The sequence below is a fragment of the Mesocricetus auratus genome, unplaced genomic scaffold, assembly GCF_017639785.1.
Source record: "Mesocricetus auratus isolate SY011 unplaced genomic scaffold, BCM_Maur_2.0 Super-Scaffold_100027, whole genome shotgun sequence".
Taxonomy (NCBI): Eukaryota; Metazoa; Chordata; class Mammalia; order Rodentia; family Cricetidae; genus Mesocricetus; species Mesocricetus auratus.
The window spans coordinates 23,946,181-23,961,260 of NW_024429208.1; the positions used below are offsets into that span (position 1 = coordinate 23,946,181).

At 50.4% G+C, this 15,080-nt stretch overlaps 1 protein-coding gene across 1 annotated transcript in view; it reads left to right on the forward strand.

Moving 5' to 3' along the window:
• The window catches only part of Cdh23 (cadherin related 23), a 365,574-nt gene that overhangs the window by 220,496 nt on the left and 129,998 nt on the right, over positions 1–15,080 (forward strand).

Here is a 15,080-nt window from a genome sequence, read left to right on the forward strand (position 1 = left end):
TTCCATAAGCCGACCACTGGTTGCTCCTGCGCAGGCAATTGCACTAAAGGCACTGGAGCAAAGAAAATGGAGCCCCCTGGACAACGGGACAGAGGGTTGCTGTAAAAGTGGCCAGGGATGGAGTGAGTTCATAAATACTACAAACCAGAAGTCTGTGCCCAGGCTGCCTGGGATAGGTGCTGGGAAGATTCCCAACCTGGGCTGGGGGGACTGGAGTACTGGGCAAGCCACCAGGGCCTCAGCTGAGTCTGCCTGTATGGCAGCTGGAAGGATGTCTGGGCAGATGAATTCCCCGGGAGGGGCGCACAGATGTGAACCGTGGAGCTGGGTCTGTGGGCTCAGAGCAGACAGGCTCAGCTGTGCAGCTATGGGAGGGGCAGGACATGCTCCCTGCAAACTATCTCTAGGGTGCCTCAAAGTTCGTTAGGTGCTGGCTTACCTAGTGTTTTTCAAACTTTATTTTGGCCTTTTGTTTTAATTTTTAGGTTTTTTTTTTTATGAATCTCACTATACAGCCCTGGCTGGCCTGGAACTCACTATGTGGACCAAACTGACTTGAATTCACAGTCTGCCTGTGGGTTAAAAGCACATTCCATATGAACTCGTTTAGCCTCGTGACCCCAGGACATGCCTACATTTTCTGTTTTATGCTACTGCGCATAATTTGGGGGGAAATGTACTCATGACCCATTAGAATTTAGTGCCCACTCGTTTTGCTTCTCTGGGTCTCATTGGATGAGGAAGAGTTGGAGGGGCACATTAAATCCAGGAGTGTCCAATTGTCGGCCCATGAGTTGCAGAAGCATGTGCGTATTTATGTTGCATGAGATTATGACATGACATTTTCGTCTATGAAATGCATGCCCAAAAAATCACACAATCATAGTGCAGAGAGAAAACTCTCTCTCTCTCTCTCTCTCTCTCTCTCTCTCTCTCTCTCTCTCTCTCTCTCTCTCTCTCTCTCTCTCACACACACACACACACACACACACACACACAATCTCAACAACACATTTTTAAAAGTTAATGGTTTTGTGTTGGGCTATGCACAGCTTGTGGGCCACAGCAGGGCACACCTACACTAGGCTGATTCCATGAGCAACTACTGGGGATCGACCCAAGTGCACCACCCCTTCTCTGCTATCTGATGGCAGTGGTGATGATAGATTTCCATCCAGTCTTTGGACACCAGCTTTATCCTGCTACATCTGAGATGTGACTTTGAAAGGCATTTACCTTGTGCCAGCAAAGACCAGGATAGCTGCCAGCAGCAGAAACCCCCAACGATTGCTTACACCAGACTGACGTGTGTTTGTATCCCATATAAACGCAGAACAGAGTGCGGAGCCTCAGGTGACTCCTTCAAGTACTCTTCCTCATTATCCGTGTTATGTAACCCCCATTTTCATCATCCAAAATACATATAAAACCCCCGCTATCACATGATCCAAAATACTTACTAAAACTCCAGCTATCACATGATCCAAAATACATATAAAACCCCCGCTATCACATGATCCAAAATACTTACTAAAACTCCAGCTATCACATGATCCAAAATACATATAAAACCCCCGCTATCACATGATCCAAAATACTTACTAAAACCCCAGCTATCACATCCATATTTTAAACTATAGGATGGAGGGAGTGAAAAAAAGCACTTCCCCTCCCCCACACTGCACCTGTATAGGGGTTGGTGCCTGCAGAGGCCAGAAGAGGGGGTCAGACCCCCAGGAGATGTATTACTGGCAGTTATGTGTTGCCAGACCTGAGCACGGAGTCTCCAGTCCTCTGCAAGAGCAGCAAGGGCTCTTAACTGCTGACAGGCTCCCGAGCCCTCCTCCCCTTCCCTCTTCAAGGTTCCTAGAAATACCTTGAAAACTTCTGTTTTTATTTTATTGCCCCAAGCTGGGTCAGGTGGCAGTATTTACCCATACGGGAGACTGGAAATATTGTCTTTCCTTTTGGTATTGTATCACCTTAAAGAGAAAAAGAAAAAAAGTTTTCTATTAATTTGATAAACAGGTGAGGAGGGCTTGGATGTCTGGTCTCTGTCAGATAACCTCTTCGAACTTCAGTGTCCTCTCCTGGAGAGTGATGGTGATAATACTTTCACTTTCAACACTTTTATTCTTCCTTTCTTTCTTTTTTGTTTTGTTTTTTATTTGTTTGTTTGTTTGTTTCTCAAGACAGGGTTTGACTGTGTAGCCCAGGATGTCCTGGAACACATTATGAACCTCGAACTCACAGAGATCCGCCTACCTCTGCCTCCCACGTTCTGGGATTAAAGGCGTGCGCCACCACCGCCCAGCGATGATGCTTTCTTACAGATTTGTTGTGAGAATGCAATGAGGTAGTTCAAGCAGACAGCTCAGCACAGTGCCTGGTGCAGAGGAGGAACGCAGATAGCAACAGACACAAGCATGAAGTTGCCTGTGCCATGTGAAGCCCCCTTTGTGTACATCAGCCATCATCTCTCTGCTTATGACAGCCTAGTGAGGCCCTCATTTTGTAGAGGAGGAAGCTGGTGCCAGATGGCCACCCGACTGTGGATGGCGGTCTGAGATTATGTCTCTAGGGTACGGATAGCTTTCCCTTAAATGAACATCACAGACTCCTTGGGGCGACGGGACCTCCCCGTGAAGCTGGCAAAACCTAGGGTGAGGCTGGGAAAATGGCTCAATTGTGCTTCCTTTGGGAGTACAAGGACCTGAAGTTCAGTTCCCAGAACTGTGGGGGTGAGGGGAGAAGCCAGGTGAGGTACCCTGTGGTTATAAACCTAACCTGGGACGGGGGTGGAGGACATGGGGAAGCAGTGATGGACAGTTGATCACGGAGGCCCACTGGCCAACCAGCCCAGCTACTTGACAGCCCCAGGCCAGTGAGAGCTTCTGTCTCAAAAGCCAAGAATGACAGCGGAGGTTGGCCTCTAATCTCCATATGCACGCATTTACACATTAACGTGTACACACACACACACACACACACACACACACACACACACACACACACACACTGAGATGACTGTCACCTTGCTGAACAGATCCAAAGCAGATCAATGCTTACTGGCTTCCCAGCAGAACTCAGAGTCAGCGTCTCTACCTACCAGCTACCTTCCTGCCCACCAACGGAGAACCCAGACTGGAGAGAGTTCCCTTTGGGCTCCCACTGTGTGTGATGAGTCCTAAAACCTAGAATTAGAAGATTGGGGTGTTTGACTGGTTGAACGATGAGGGACAATTTGCTCTGTAAGCCTCGGCCCCCTTATCTCAGTATCTGCAAAATGAGAATGCCACTGAGCCCTGTGTCTTTGAGGCCAGATTTGAAACAGTGGCCTTTCCCAAGCTTATAGGCTATTCCGACAGCTGGCTGGGAAAGGGCGACAGGAGTGGGGAAACCCAAAGGACTGCTTCTCCGTTCCTAACAGGCGCAACAAGACATCATCCCCCATGCAACCCTGGGCTAAAAATCCAGGGGAGTTAAGGGCTAGGGCTACTGACCCTCCTAAGCTCAGATCTGGGATGGTACGCATTCCCAGCCATGAACCTTGACCTTAATTTCTTGTGTCACATGGGACTGTAAAATTCATTAGGGCCTGGCGGGTGGAGTGATGGAGATGTCAGGCAGGCAATCGGGTGGGTATTTAATCTATCAGATGAGAGGCTTGCCATTTAGCGAGCCAACAAGAGAATGTAGAATCGATATGTTCATTAGCGACAACATGTGTTGGCCCAATCAGCACCCACCAATGACAGTAGTCACGGGGGCATGTCACCCATGCGTCAAATCACCTTGAAGAGAGGGCATGTCCCTCCCCCCATCAGCCAGGTACCCCTAGCACCTTCAGACTAGTCTAAAAGCTGCCAGTCGCCTATCTAGCCCACAGAGGTGGGGGCAGGGCGGTGGGTGATTCAGGGAGGGGATCCTGGTGAGTGAGCTTAGCACCGGGGAGGCTACTCCTCCAGGGGGTTGATTGGACTGTCTTTTCTCTTCCATCCCATCTCCTGGGTGCATGCAGTCCCTCTTAACTAAGCTTCAGATGTGTGTCTGTCCCCACACCTCTCCTCAACCACATAATCCCAGCTTGATAATGGCCATAGAGAGGTCCAAGTCCTTCTGATTACAGATGTCTCACCCGCCCCAGTCAGTCCCCAGGAAAATGGCTTTCTGCGTCCAGTTTGCTTTGCTTGGTGATCAGATATGATTGAAAAAGAAAGAAGAAAAGTCACTCAGTCGCATCTTCTTCAAACCTAAGGGCATAAGAGAGGAGTCTGTGGAAGGGCTGGAAAGGGGTTTTCTTGATTCCTCTTCCTCTTCCCTTTCTTCTTCTTTCTCCGTCTCCTCCTCCTCCTCCTCCTCCTCCTCCTCCTCCTCCTCTTCCACTTTCTCCTCCTTTTCCCTGGCATGGAAAAGCCAGGCAGACCAGGGCTCAGCTCTTCCTGGTTGCTGAGCCACTTGTAGCTGTGGGACCTATGAAAGCAGCAAGCATGCTGCCATGTCCCCAACCAGGTCAGGAACTAGTTAGCCTTTTTCCTTAACTCCTGACAAAGTATGTGGATAGCAGGAGCAAGCCTTCCAGGGGTTTCCAGGGTGGAAACTCTTCTAGTTTCTAGAGCCCAGACAATCCTAAACTCTGCCTCTATCTGCGTATGTCCTTCTTGCTCCTCCAAGTGTACCTCACAAGGACACTTGTCATTGGATTTAAAGCCCAGGCAGATAATCCACTATGACCTCATCCTTAACTTAGCTATACCCACCAAATCCATTTTCGGAGGCCACATGCCTTTGGATAAGATGTTGTATTGAGGGCATAGGGGCTGGCCATGTGGTCTAGAAGATCTTCCAAAGTGGGCTTTTCGTATCTTCTCCCCAAGCCCCACCCCTACCCTCACCATCCATCCCCCCCCCCAACCCCATCTTGCACCTATTCCAGGATCATGGCCTCTTCAGCTGTGCTCACCTCAACCCACTTGGAATGCCTTTCCCACCCCCAGGGACCACTCATTCCCACAGAACCTCACCTTACCTCTCTTTGCCCATACTGTCCTTGAACTCCTAGCCTCCAGCTAAGGTGGATCTGTTCTCATGACTGTGGGGACAATACCCCCGTTAGCATCAGATGCATGGTAAGAGTCCAGGTCACCTCTGGCTCTTCCAAGCTTCCTTGCTTGTCCTGTGTGTCTGGTGCTCAAGTGACCAGGCAGGTTCATGCTGAGCCATGATTGGGAAGGCTGACGCACTAGATCAGCAAGACCAGAGCCATCGAGACCCCAGACAGGACTAGAAAGAGCCCCTTCCTGATGCAGTGAGGAAAACTGAGGCACAGGACAGAGAGTAGCTTCTCTGAGTGACATAGGACCTCCAATAGATCCAAGTTCAAATTCTGGCTCTGCCACTGCAGTCCACTGACTTTAACGTGTCTCCATGGGCCACAGCCATTCACCTGAAAAACATTCAGGATAATGGGGAGAAAATGAAAAACAGACTCACTTGAGTGTGCCTAACACATAAACAGCCAACCATCTATTGCTGAAAACTATAATCACTGAGATTGCTTTTAAAAGTAGATGGGTTGGGGAGATGCTATGTCCTTGATTTGCAAATGTCAGGGCTTGAGTTGGGATCCCTAGCACCCCCACAAAAAAAGCCATGTTGTGACCCCAGTGCTACAGGGGCAGTGGGGGTTGGAGAGGGGATTTCTGTGGCTCTCTAGCCAATCCAGCACGTTCCAATGGGAAACCTTGTCTCAAGGGTGGGAAATGCTCCTGAGTGACAACACTCAAGGTGGCCCTCCATCCTCTACACATGTGCACATACTTGCATACACATGCTACAACACAGAAATCAGATGAGGTTGTGGGCCATGTCTTGTAATGTACTCTTTGAAAAAGCTATTTTTCTTTCTTACACACACACACACACACACACACACACACACACCCAGAGATGAAATTCCTTATACAAGCCTTTTGTGTCTGCTCCATAACAATCCCACCATCACTGTGTGACTTCATTGCCTTGCTTTATCTCTCTGATCCTCACCTGCCTCATCCATAAAATGAGAACCATGTTTATAGAGCATAAGTGGCAACACATCTGCATTTCTCAGAACAACGCTGGGACCGGCAAGGACTGACCAGGGTGGAGTCTGTTCTGGCAGCTGCCACCAGCAGAGGTTTTCATCTGCGACCTTACTGGGTCTCATAGGGGTCGAAGTCAAGTTGTTAAAGACAAGTGTCCCACATGGCGCCAGGCCCACATACTTGGCTATTCCTCTGCCACCCCCACCCCCACGAACAAGAGTCCCTGGGGATTGCCAGGCAGTTGGTATACTCTGTTCCTGTCCCCACTGACAGCCTTTGACATGGCATAATTGCTTCCCCATGACAACTCCTTTAAGTTCAGAGCTGCTGGCCAGAGCAATTTGCTCCCCATCAATTTTTATTTCCAGATTTTAAAATAAAGGGAAATAGAGCAAGGGGAACTAGTATCCGAGAACAGCACCACATCTGCAATAGACAAGTCAGCCCATGCCTTAAGAACATCCTGCCAGCCACCCTTCCTGCCTGCAGGACTAACATCTTGATTATCCAGCAGGGTGGGCACCGTGTCTCCTTCACCTTGACCTGGTTTCTGTTGTGCAGCCTGGGAATCAGGGAGGTTGGGCAGCTGGAGCACATATGCAGAGGGTTACAGAAAGTGCACTTATACCTGGGGTGAGGTGGACTAGGGATGACGCTTGGTTGCCTAGTGTGTGCAAAGTCCTGGGCTCAGTCCCCAGCCCTACAGACACCAGGTGTGGCTGTACATACCTGTAATCCCAACACTCAAGAAGTTGCTAGTACCAGGTCCAGGACCAAGCCCCACTTGGAAGGAGCCTGAGGACTGAATGACAGGAAGAGGGCACAGGTAGAGGGTGAATGCCGGGAAGAGTCAACACAGAAGTGGGCAGATGGCAGACATAGCCCAGGTCACACTCAAATCCACAGTTGGGCACTTAGGACAGAATACAGATTGCACCACCCTGAAGTGGCATCTTCATGACTGTGCTTAGCCACAAGTCCCTGTTAATGACCTTTGTGCCAGTCTTGCCCTGAACTCTCCAAGGACAAGCACTTTCCTCACCCTCAAAATCAGAGAGGCCAGCCAGGGCAGCAAATATACTAGAACACGGATTCCACCTGCACCGTTGATAGCAGATCTAGGAAAACTAGATGAGGGAGGGGACTTGAAGCATTCAGTGACATGATCATGTCTGCGATGGGCGTGGGTGATGGTGCAACAGCTGTTCATCCCAGGTCCCCACTGGGCCACAAGGTAGAGAAGTCCCTTTTTTCCCTTTCGCTGCAGCTCCCATCATTCAGGCACGTCGTTTCCCGTTTCCCCGTTTGGTCCATGCTCTCCTCCAGAGCATCCTGAGCATCCAGGCCTCTCAGTAGCACGCCCTCCTCCAGACCCCCCTACAGACTCAGCCCAGACTAAGAGACCAGAGACTTCCTTGACTATGTCTTTGCCCCTGCCGTCTGCCTGTCGTTTCCCCCGTAGCCCGTGGTCACCCTCTGCTTCCACCCACCATCTGATCCCTCCGAGTCCTTACTTTACACAGAGCCACCGTCAACAGCTCTTCTCCCATGAATTTGGTCACCTCCCGTCCCTGCTATACTTGACCCCTGTTCGCCACCTGGCCACTGTGGCCCCATCTTCAATCCCACTTCAGTCGAGCTGAGGAAGAAATTTCCCAATGCACTATGTGTGCATTGCCACAGAAGCATGAAGAGCCTGGGTGTCCGCAACTGTAACTAACCATCTAGAGTGGTTTTCTACAGCCCTGGTGGGAGGGAGTTGGGAACACACAAAGCTCTGTGCTCTCAGGCCCCTCCCACCCATGCCGGCTTCTGTAGCCCCCACCCCCAGTTTCTAAGCAGAGCCCCCGTCACTCTCGCTTGGTTTGAGGAGCTGCTTCAAGGGACCTGGGCAATGATGAATGTGAAAAGTATTACGGTGCAGCACCGGGGCTCGGTGGAGCTGTTTAAAAATGCATTCTGCCATGTAAATTTCTGCTCCATCAATCCTTATGACATGTCACACATTGCTATTGTTTCCTGAACAAATTGTGCCTGGCGCCCTTCTCTGCAGATCTGCGCACAAGAGCAGAACTGCACTCGACGCCTGCTAAGTTGTTGGGACCTAGTGCTGCCTGCAAGGTAGCCTGGCAGCTGGGCCTGCCGTGCTTCATAGCTGAAGTCCCTGCACACTCGTGCGGGGGTCTGGATGGGCATGCGTGACCGGAGTGCAGGTGCTGGGTGAGGAGCGACTGCGCGTGCGCCTACAGGCCAGCCGGGAGAGATGTCCAGGTGGCTCGGTGATGCGGGGAGGGGAGCCCGGGGCCTGGCAGGGAGGACTTGAGACCGAAGAGGAGTGTGTATGTGATCTGTATGTGTGCTAGCAACCTGGGAGCTCTCTGCCTGCCTGCCTGAACCAGTCATAAAAAGAAATTTCTGGAAGTATATACAAGGGAAAGACAGGATACTGGGAAGTGGGTCTGTTTGAGACCCAGAGAGAGGGAGAGAGAGAGAGAGAGAGAGAGAGAGAGAGAGAGAGAGAGAGAGAGAGAGAGAGAGAGAGAGAGAGAGAGAAGATATAGGGAGATGTAGAAAGGGAAAAGGTATAATAAGGGAGAGGGACAGCTTTTAGCCTCCCAAAAGGGGCTGACGTGTTGTCTTGGGTATAGTTGAAAGGCCTGTCCCAACAGGAAAAGAGTCAGCCGAGTATGGCATCCAGGAAGGGTGGGGCTGTTTTTGGAAGGAGGCCCAAAGAACGCCCATCTGGGGCTATGTGAGCAGGGAGTCAGTGGAGTTCAAGGCTCAGCAATAGAAGATGAACTTTAACAAGGTCAAGGGTCCACAGGGAGGTTCAGGGACCACTGTGTAGGGATATGTGAGGAGAGAGAGCTGGCAGGCCAGGTACCCTGGGCTAGGACACTTGCTGCAGAGCAGACTAGAGGGAGGAGGAGAGAAAGGTTCATCACGAAGACTGGGTGGGTAAGAAGGAACTTTCAGGGGGGGCATGGGAGGACCTGCTCCCAGTTGGCATGGGAAGTCCCTGGGAATCCCTCTAGGATGCTGGGCTTGGCATTAGTGCTGGACCCACAGACACAAGTAGGCTTGGATATGGAGGGTTGGGTAGGTCAGAGGGTGTGTGTTTTCACTAGGATACCCCAACCCTCAGTATAGAGACCACACAACACTGCACCTCCCTTCAGGTCCACACAGGCACATCCCAAGCTTGGGCAGAACTGGGGACCTTCTTTGGGCGTCAGTGGAAGGTACCTCTCGAGGGGTTCCAGGGCCCTAGCTGAGGGCTTGCATCTTGGAAGAACCAAGCCTGTGCTAGCTGAGCTGCCCCTCTCTGTCAAGGCTGGTGGGACACCCAAGCAGGCACAGAGCTGCTGAGACGGGAGGAGAACCCTGCCTGTAGGGGCCACCTGACTCCTTTAGACCTCCCTCAATTTGCAGGTGGAGCGGGAAGGCACATGCTTAGCTCAGGCCCAGCTGCCCGGTTCATATCCCTGCACTACGGCTGTGTGACCTTGGAGAAGAGAATTGACCTCACAGAGCACTGGGTCCCTCCTTTCTCTGTAGAATGGGGGTCCCACAGTGCTATTAGGCAGATGGGATAAAAGCATAGAAAATATTTGTAAATTTTGTGGCCTTTAGTGAAATATAGGAAAAAAAAAGAGCAAGGTAGACCGCCCCTCCCATGGACGCACCGAGCAGGGACTAGCGTTTCTGACCAATCTAGGGGCCATCCCCCTCCCTCTCCAGGCTCCCCCACTCACCTTGTCTTAACCTTTGGAATTTTCTCCCTGTGTGTATTTATTTTTTTCCCTTTTGGCCACAGCAGAAAATTACACTTGTGCTGGCATTGTCCATCACGAAAATAAGCACCGTGGGTGCAATCACGAAGCTCAAATGCCGAATGCACTCTGCCAGGAAAGCTGTGTAGGGCAAGGTTGAGGACATGCTTCAGAAACCAGGCACCCTGACACCCCAGTCTGGCATGATGCTATACCCTAGAGGAGGCTTGTGGGACAGGTGCTGACCGCAGGGACGGGTGCTAAACCCGGGGCAGGTGCTGACCAAGGTGCTGACCACGGGAGCAGAAGCTGACCAAGGGGACATGAACCAGCCATGGAGACAGGTGCTTAGCAATGGAAGCAGGCGCTGATCATGGAGACCAATTCTGAACCCACCCTAATTCCTCCTAGACTGTGGAAAGTCCGGTAAGGAGGCAAAGATGTTCTGAGTCCCCAGGCCTGGGTACCCTGCTATGCACAGCCAGTAGTTGCCCTACAGACACCAGGCATCTTACCACAGACCCTTCTGTAGTTCAGTCCAGCCTCTCCTAGCCTCTGTCCCACCTAGAGCTCACTCTCTGCCGTATCTCCTCATGGCTCTGGACAATGTGTTCCACTATCTAGCTAGTTCTTTCTCAAGCATCTAACTCCCTATTTCGATTGTAGGTCACCTTTCAAAGAAGACCTGACACTTTGGTTCCTGGTTTAGCATCTAGCACATTGGAAAAGTTGGAAATGATTCAATGGGTAGTGAGGGAGGGAGGGCAGGTACCATAGGAGGCCTCCAGGTAGGCCCGCCATACCCCGTCTGCACTTCATACCCTCTGTGCTCTGCCTGCAGTCCTCCCCAAAGAGCCATCCATCTCTGGGCTGTGACCAGTTGGTCTTTAGATGTAGTCAGAGTTTGAGGTGCTTTATGAACCCCACGGTACTCCTAATCACTGGTCATGGAGCAAAAGCCCATCGTGCTGGCCCTTTGGCTAGAAATGGGATTTCATTCCATTAGCAAAGACTGAGGCCACACAGATAAGAGCAAGTTGGATCTGGGCCTCTTCACCAGGAGGGAAGTGGGGGCACATGAGTGACTTTTCAGGAACCCAGATTGTGCCATGCATTTCAAGAGAGATGTGACCAAGGACTCTTGGTCATGACCAGCAAATGTTCGGAGAGCTCGCTAAGGGTGGGTCCTGATGGGTAGGTCAGAGTTTTAATTGGAGGGGTGGAGTGATACACAATGAGAAGAATTCATGGTACATCAGGGAGGATGTGGCTACAGGAACAAAGACCAGCTGTGCTGGGGCTAGTCTACACATCAGGAGATCAGTCTGGATTAGCTCATCAAGCTACAAGGAGTCATTGAGCTGTCGTGTTTGTTTGTTTGTTCGTTTGTTTCAGAAAAGGTTAGCCATTTTTAAAAATATTTTATTTGTGTGTGTGTGTGTGTATGTGTGTGTGTGTTAGGTGTACAGGGGCCTACAGAGGTTAGAGCATGACACCAGACTCCCTGAAACTGGGATTATAGGCCATTGAACTGCCTGCTGTGGGTGCTGGAAACCAAACTCGGTCCTCTAGAAGAGCCTGTGCTGTGCACAGAACTCCAAGTCTTTTACTGTGAAGTGAAACCATACATTTTACCAAAGGGCTAGCATATTGGACTTCTGCTCCATCGATACACAATGCAGTGGGCAGTCACCAGTGAAGCCATGCTGATTGCCCAGGAGCAAGATTCATGAAGCACTTACTAGTGCTCTTGACTGCTAAGCAATCTCTGTGCCTGTGGAGAACAGACATTTGGGCTATCAGATTTTACATCTTGCCCCTAAAGCCCTTCAAGAACCTTGACGGCTGGTAAAAAGTACCAGTGTATGTACGTCCGTGAATGTCTACCCAGCAGCCAGGGGAGACAAGATAGGGCAGTGGCCTCCACACCAGTGCCAAAATCAGGTACTGGAGACTAGTTAAGGTGTTTTCCTTTGCCTGGGTAGCCAGGAACAATCTGAGACATCTGTGTGGACAACTGTGCCACCTCCCCACCAACCCTGCAGCCACCTACCTGACCCAGAGGCCCCACGAGTCTCCGGCAGGACATCATGTACTCACTTCTGGACTGTGGCAGAAAAAGGCTGCTTGTATCTGGAGGGGATCATAGTCTCTATTCACAGGCCTTTGGCCATGTCCTGATGTGAGCCTTTGTAACGTGAGGTTTTTCTGGCCTGGCTTGGTCCCACTGCCCTTCTCTGCCCCAAGGAAGCACACAGACACTATATAGCTATAAAGCTGCTGGCCTTCGGCTAAGGTTTCTTATTCTTAATCATTAATCCATTTCTATAAATCTAAGTATCTCCACCTGGCCTTATCTTACCGGAGAAAGATCCAGGGACCTCTTACTCCTCTGGCTTCCTACATTGCGACTGTTTAGCGTCTCAACAGAGAAGAGGAAGAGAAGAAAGCGATTTCCTGTTTGTCCCTGCTTATATTCTGATTCTGCTCAGCTACATCACTTCCTGCCTGACAAATCAGTCAATCAGTGTTTTATTCATTAACTAGTAAGAGAAACATATATACAGATTAACTTCTGGTCTCTACATACACAGACATGTGCACATATTCCAGGAACATATAGAAACATACATATGAATACACATATACACACAGACAGACACATGTACATGACATGCATGTGGACATACTCTACAAACACACATATATACATATACATATATATATACACAAAAACACATATATACAGGAAGGCACAAATATTCATGAGCACGTAATTCATAAACACATGCACACACATATATACACACACAAATGCATAAATACGTATTCACACAGACATGCATGTGCACATATTCTACAAATATACATACATACTCCCCCACAAACATATATATATACACATGTACACAATCATATATATACATACATACCTCATAGACATGCATACATACATGTACTTACATACACGCAAATACATATATACACAAATATATAACCTATGTACATACTATACATGTACACACACACACAGGTTCATTTATTGTTCTACACCCTGCAGATGGGTACAGATGTGGATATAGACAGATACACAAGTACCTCTACAGGCCCCAGCTAGGCTTCAAGCACATCTGTCAGCACATCCTTACCCTGCATCAGGGGTGCCCAGGCTAAAAGTGTTGAAGGCTAAAGCATTACCTAAGTCTGGGTTCAAGGAGAGCAGGAAGGAGTAAGACAGGCCAGAGAAGGGCCCTAAACCTGGCACAGAGCAGCACAGCCTATGCTGTCCTTGTCGTTCAGCCTGTACTGGAGGTGGCTGTATAAACTGGACGGGCTGGTAGCCCATCCCCTCCCTGCCTCATAGGGCACAGAGTTCCTGACCTCACCTTGGCTTATGCAGTTGAGAAAGAAAGCCAGCCTACATATTTCACACAGTCATTAGATGGTGACACTGAGGGGCTCCCAAATGTTCCTTCATCATCTTTGGTGGCCTGAGCAGGCAGTGAGAGGACCCCAGGGACCAGCTAGGCTCTTTGGAAGCCAAACTGAGTCCAGTTCATCCAGGGAAGAGAGGGCATGCCTTGGGGGGAGCAGCCAGCGTCTACAATAAGATGGCCTCAGCTGATCCCCAGGGCCTCACCAGTGGACTCCTCTGGGCCTCAGCTGTTCTAGGCCCAAACTCCAGAGTGAAGGGGCTGGACTAGGGGAGTTCAGCAGTTCTTTCTGTCCCAAGAGTTTACATGCAATTCTGCAGCGCCCCCAGAAGAGTGAAGGGCAAGTCCCCAGACCTGCATGGGACCTTCTTTCAAGGCAGGGACATCCAAGTGCCTGCTGGGTCACTTTGCCCTTCTCCTCTCTGGGTGACTCCTCTCCCTTTGAGTGCCTTTTAAATCCTTCCATATTGGTCAGGGGAACAGAACCAATAGAGTGAATATCTGTTGAAGGACCATTTATTAGATTGGCTTACATGACAAAGTCTGGGTAGTCCAACAATGGCTGTTGCACTTGGTAAAGCTGAGAACCCAGGGGCTGCTCCGTCTACAAGGCCTGGTGCCTCAGCAGTCCCACCTAGCACTGAAAGTCTAGAGGGTTCCTGGGGAGCTGCTGGTCTTCTGTCTACTTGGAAGCCCGAAGAGGCTGGGTTCTGATATCAGTGAGGGAACCACCAGCAGCAGTAGCAGCAGCCTTACAGTAGAGGAACTTGCCTGCAAGAGTGAAGGCGGTCAGGCAAAGCTGAAGCCTGCTCTTCCACCTCCTTTGATGCGGAGTACCTCTAGCATCTAGCATGGTCTTCCCATTTCAAATAACCCGCTCAAGAAAATCCCTCACGTGTGTGCCCAGCAACTTGCCTTCTATTTGATTCCAGGCCCAATCATGCCCGCAAGCATGACTGACCATCGAGTCTCCCTCCTCCCCTCTCTCTTCATCTTCCCCCTCCCCACAATCCGCTTCTTGTTGGATGCTGCCCGCTCATTTCTTGGCACCAGGAAGCACCTGTCCTTGCTGTGTGCCAGGCACTGTGCCAGGCAGAGCCCCGCAGGTGGAACATCACCAGCCCTTCCCTCAAGCAGAGGAGATGCTGTTTGGTTCCACAGGGGCCACCTTGAGCCTCTACCCCACTCCGGCCTCCCTCAAAGGACTCCATGGCGTGGTGTCAGTCTCTCTTCAGACCCAGAAACAGTGCTGGCATCTGGTGATACTCTGGATGCTGTGCTGCCCCGGGGACGTAGGGATGCAGGGCATGTAGTTTCCCCAATCCTCCCTTCTCCTACATCCCTTGGAGAACAAAGGCGGCACCAGGAGAGTTGTGGTTGCTTCTGCCCTGGAATACCCAGATCCCTTTCCTTCTGGAACAGTCCTCCTCTCTGGTTAAAGGAGGCCACTCAGCAGCCAGGGGTGTGGGATACAAAGTGAGCTTTGTTTTAGCCCAAGCTGTGAACCTTGGGTAAACTATGAACCTTTGAAGTGCCTCAGTTTCCCCATCTATCATTTGGGTTTGTTATAAGAATGGCATCTCTTGGGGGGGGTAGGAACTAAGTCTCTGGTAATAGCAGTTGTCATGAGGAGTAGCTCGGGCAGGGGAGGCCCTCAGGGAGCTGGTGTCTACTTCTGTATTTATTCAGTACATACATGAGAAGCTTAACCCAGCTCTGAACATGGCAAGGACCATAGTGGAGGATGGGGGAGTTCTGTCTGTACACAGACACTAGGACCATTGTTG